The sequence below is a fragment of the Lactuca saligna genome, chromosome 9 (genome assembly GCF_052625555.1).
Source record: "Lactuca saligna cultivar CGN05327 chromosome 9, ASM5262555v1, whole genome shotgun sequence".
Lineage (NCBI taxonomy): Eukaryota > Viridiplantae > Streptophyta > Magnoliopsida > Asterales > Asteraceae > Lactuca > Lactuca saligna.
This window is the reverse complement of record NC_136425.1, coordinates 36,684,575-36,690,574: the sequence shown is the minus strand read 5'-3', so window position 1 is coordinate 36,690,574 and position 6,000 is coordinate 36,684,575.

The following is a 6,000-nucleotide window of genomic DNA, read 5'->3' as shown; positions in this document are numbered from 1 at the left end:
GATGGGTAGTGATGATGGTAGGTGGTAACGATGTGGGTAGGTCGTAGTTGGTGGTGGATATGGTGGTAATGATGGGTGGTGGAGGCAGGTGATGATGGTTGATGTGAGTGGTGGTTGGTGGGTAGTGGTGGTAGTAATGGTTGTGGGGGTTATAGTTGAGGGTAGTAGTGATGGGTGGTGGGTGATTGTGGTTTTGGTGGGTGATGGGTGGTGGTGGTGGTGGTGATAACGAATGGTGGTGATAGGTGGTGGAGACGAGTGGTGGTAACAGATAGTGTGGGTGGGTGGTGGTGGTAGGTGGTAGGTGTGGTTTTGGTGGGTGATGGGTGGGAGGGGTGGTGGTTGACGGTGGTGATAGGGGTGGTAGTGGGTCGGAGCGGTTGTGGAGGGTGGTGGTGATGGGTGGTAGAGGCGGGTGGTAATGGTGGGTTAGTGAGGGTGGTGGTGATGGGTGGTGAATGCGGGTGATGGTGGTGATGGGTGGTGGGTGGTGGTTGGTGGTAGTGGCAGGTGATGGTTATAACAATGGTAATGGGTGTATCGTAATGATGGGTGGTGGATATGGGTGGGTGGTAGTTGTGGTGTGTGTTGGGGGTGATAGTTGCGGATGGTAGTGATGGTAGTGGGTGGGGGTGATAGTAGCAGGTCATGGTGGTCGGTTTGATGGTAGTGATGGTGTGTGGTGGAGGTGGTGGTATTGATGGGTGGTCGACACAGATGGTGGTTGTGGGTGGTGGGTGGTGGTAGTGGCAAGTGGTGTTCATAATGGTGGGTAGTGGTTAGGTGATAGTGTTGGATGGTGGAGGTGTGTGGTGGTAGTGGCTGTGATCGGCAGTGGGGGTGATGGTGGTCGGTGGTGGTTTTGGTGGGTGGTGGGTGAGGTGGTGGTGATGGGTGGTGGTGATGAGTAGTGGTAGTGGTAAATGGTGGGTGGTGGTTGTGGTTGGCGGTGGCGAGTGATAGTAATGGTGGTGGGTGGTGGTTTTTTTTGGATTGTGGATGGGGGTAGTGTTGATGGGTGGTGGTGACGGGTGGTAGGTGGTGTTGGTTAGTGGGTTTTTAATCTTTTACTTATTTTTTATTTATATTAATATTATTTGACGATCTTAATTTTAATAAATCGTGTTGTTCAAATTTGTTTTAAAATGTTCTCGCAATAAACAATGTTCTCGATTTAACGCTCTTATATATATATATATATATATATATATATATATATATATATATATATATATATATATATATATATATATATATATATATATATATATATGTATGTATGTATGTATAGGTAAAAGTTCAAATGAGAACCATTTAAGGTTAAAAACTCTAAGAACCATTATTTTTACCTTATAATAAAGGGTATACTTGTCAACTAAAAATGTTTGATTATTTTAAGGTTTTCCTAAATGTCTAAAAGTAATAAGGGCATGATGGTAATTTTGAAAAGTTAAACAAAACAATCCAAACCTAAGACTAGAAATAAAGACATGGTCATTTTTTTTCTTACATTCAAACACTTACACACACCTTCAAGAACTTAAGACAATGCAAGTCTACATTTGCATCAAATACCTTCTTTGTCTGATGACTCCACCTTCCTTGTTTCAAATCTACACCGACAAGCACCTAAAAAATCGTTAGATCCACTCGGATCTATTTCTCCGCCACTCTCTGCCATCAGATTTAAAACCTAAATCATCTTCGCCGCTCATCTCATCCAGATCTATCGTGAACCACAACCGCTACCACGACCGACGACTACCACTGCCCTTTCTCATACCATATTTATTTAGATCTGATATAGATCTAAGAATTTGGGGTATTTTGCAAAGAGATTTCTTGCATTTTACTGACGACGTTACACCACCGCTGCTACGGACGACCACTGTTGCCACTATAGTGGTTCACATCCATATATTTCTCTCGAATCTATGTGAAACACCACCAAATCTGTTCAGATATGGTTTAGAGTTGTTCAGATTTGGTCTAGATCTAGTCTACCACCAACCTCTGATGACTTTCCACCACTAATCTTCGACGCATCTGATCTATTACCTGACTGTTAACGTTAAACGATCGTCAAACCACCGCCTCATCATCAGTATTTCTCACTTAATGATCGTAAAATGTTAGATCTGGATATAAATTGTCGGAAAGTTTTAGATCGAAGATAAAAAGATAAAAAAACAACCACTACATGCCGGAATAGCTTAGATATGAAACCTTCGTGTAGCTATTTTTATGAACCAACAAATCTATGAGCTCCCACGGATTATATCTACAAGCTTCGGTGACTAAAGAGGATCCACCACAACCTCCTCCATTTATTTCTTTCTCTCTTATCATTGGTGAACACATCTGGTAGGTCGATTTCTATTGTTTTTCCTTCTATTAAACTGTGAATATAATGTTTTAATATATCATTTTTGTTTATTTTTGTTAATCTTAGTTTTAATTGTTCTGAAGTTGTAAATGAAAGTTTATTTTCTTAGTTTTTGTAATATTTGTAGAAAAATGTTACTCCTATTTACGTTTTATGATATTTATATTGTATACTGAGTTTAGAATATGTGTTACTATTTAGTTTCTCTAAAGAAAGTTAATTTATGTTTTAATGTTGCAATTGTGATGTTTTAATGATTCGTTTATTGTTTAGTTGTTTTAATGTTAATTGTTTTTAATAAGAAAATATAAGTTTTAAGCTTTGAATTCATGAATTTTTTTATAATTTTTATGTTGTGCATGCATGTTTTTTTAAGTTTTAAACTACAAATGAATAATTGTTTTTTATAAGTTTTAAGCTATGAACTTTGTGTATTAAACTGTCAATTCACTGTATTAATAATTTTAATTTTATATTTTGGCTATGAATGCATACTTTTGTGTACTAAAATGTAAATTTATTGTATTAAACTATGAATTTTTTGTATGAAGCTGTGATTTTGGTGTTTTAAGGTGTAAACTGACTGCATTAAATTGTGAATTTTCTGTCTAAACTATAAAATGACTATATTATCCTGTGGGTTTTTTATTTAAAACTAGGATTTTATTGTACTAAGCTATGAATTTTGTGTATTAAACTGTGAATAGAGTGTATTAAAAGTTTTAAGTTGATAATATGACTGTCAATTATACTTTTTGTATATTAAACTATGAATTTGTTGTATTAAGCTGTGAATTTTGTACATTAAGCTGAGATTTTTGTGTTTTAGACTGTAAATTAATTGCATTAAGGTGCAAATTTTTTATTTAAACTGTTAACTAACTATATTAAGCTATTAAGTTGTGTACATTAAATTGTTATTTTTATGTTTTAAACTGTTAATTGACTGCATTAAGTTGTGAATTTTCTGTCTAAATTGTGCATTGACTGTATTAAGCTATAAAAGTTTAATGAATTTTTGTGTGAAAAATATGAATGATTTATATATGAATGCTTGTATTAATTTTCTTATGAATGTATTTATTATTTGTATTGTATAATTATTTTGCATTAAACTCTAAATAAGTGAATTAATTGATTTAATAAATTGTGAATATCATATTTAAGTTGTTAATTGATACTTTATATGTACATATTTGATTTAGAAATAATGGTGATTATAATGGTGGCACATGTGGTTTTTGGTGCCGTGTGGTATTTGGTGGTGATAGTAAAGTTTGAGTTTAACTTCTTTGAAATTTGAATTATTGTAAAATGAATTACATTAAGTTGTGAATTTTGTGTATTAAACTGTCAATGGACTGTATTAAGTTGTATATTTTATATAAAATTTGTATTAAAATAGGAATGAAGGTATAGATAAAAATATTAAGTTAGTGAATTATTATGTTTATTAAATTGTGATTATGATATTTTAAACGGTTAATATATCTTATACACGATATATTTTTCAAGAAATCTAAAATTTAGAAAAAGAAAAAGTTGAATATGTCAAGACATAAATCTATTTTGTTTTATTAAAATTTTGTATATTTGGTTGGAAAAATAAAATTGTACGCATTAAAAAAATATCACTAAAGAAGTGAGAACTATAATGTTTGTTCTATTAAGCTGTGAATACGACTAGAAAATGCAATTGAATTTGATGTTAGTCCAACGGTGGTCCGACTGCGGTCCGATGATGGTCTGACGGTGGTCCAACGGCTGCCAACAACAAGTGACAACTAGTTATAAATTAGGGAATGCAAATTTTTGTTTAATATAATATTAATGTTTGATTTGTCTAAAATTCCCTTAATGAAAACATTTAAAAAAATGTTTCTTAGGGTTCCTAACATTTTCGGGTTTTCATTTAAACCACTCCTTATATAATATATATATATATATATATATATATATATATATATATATATATATATATATATATATATATATATATATATATTTGAAATTTTTACAAATATATGTTTTTTAAATATATCAATGACATTGTTATTAGCTTTTATATAATAAAATTCATAATAAGTTGCTATAAACATTGTTTGTTTTGACCTATATAAGAATGTAGATATCTTTTAAAATTTTATAATCCTAAGTGTCATAATGACGTCTACCTGCAGGTTACTTATGATTAAAATTAAATATAATATATGATTTAATGATATTTATAGTTGTTGTTATGATTAACTAATTTTAATTAGTTTATTTGTTTAAGATTTTAATTTCTATCATTGTAATTATTTAAAACATTAAACATTGTTTTTTTAAAGACAACAATATAATTTTTGTATATAATTTTACTTTTAACTATTATTGTTGTAAGTTATTTAAAATAACGTATTTCGAAACTTTTAATTATTTTAATTTGGTTTCAAAAATTTATTTGATGAATATTGCTAGTTTCTATGATTGTAGTTCTTTAAAACAAAAAACAATGTTTTTGTTTTTAAAAAAAACATGATACTTTTTTATATAATATTACTTTTAATTATTCTTATTGTAAGTTATTTTTAAGCTATTTATTTGAAAATTGTTAATAATTATAAAAAAGTAGTTTCATGTTTTTTTTTTGTTAATTTAGGATTACAATTTAGGTTTAACACTATAATTTATAATCAATAACTATTTATAAAGCAGTCTCTTGATATTTTTCATGTTTAACTGAAATCTTGATTTAAGTTAATTGTTTAATATTATATCGAAACTAATAATTTAACTATTTTGCATCAACTCATAAATTATATAAATGTTGTGACTTTAAAATGACAATTGCTCTGTAACAACGTAAATTTTAAAACAAAATTTTCATTTTTGCAAACATCAAAAACCATCGCTTAATATTCCAAATTCAAACGCGAACAATGTTATCATAACAAAATACATCCCATGATCATAAAAAAACAGTTTCTCCGACAGTGTGTACAATCACGCCGGCACCTTCCCACGGTCCTCGCCAGTATCTGAAACACATAACACAACTACTGTAAGCATAAATGCTTAGTGAGTTCCCCAAAATACCACCAACGTACATACGCCTTTCCAGGCCCTGACCTTCCGGTCCATGTGTCTCAGGGGACTTCCGTCCCGACTAGGTAAACCTTCCGGTCCTACCTACGTCAATCTTACGGTCCACATCACAACGCCTTCCGGCCCATAACATATACGCCTTCCGACCCATATCAAGCATATCATACATGACACATATAAACAATTAACTTATCACATACAATGCATATAACTCATAACATATCCGACCTTCCGGTCACACAATAAGACCCTTCCGGGTACAGTATAGTGAGAAAACTCACCTCGTGGAAAGTCTAAGATCTTGCGTACTCGCTAACTCCAAATCCTAACGACGACTCTACCTCACCCAATCATAAAAATATCATTTTAATAATCAAAGACTTCCACAATTAAACTTTACCCCTTATCATCATTCCTCAGAGGGTAAAAGACCATTTTACCCTTCCTTGACCCAAAGTCTTCATGTTGACCAAAACCCTAAAAGTCAACAAAAGTCAACCTTGTGAGTACGCGGGGCGTACTGCTTG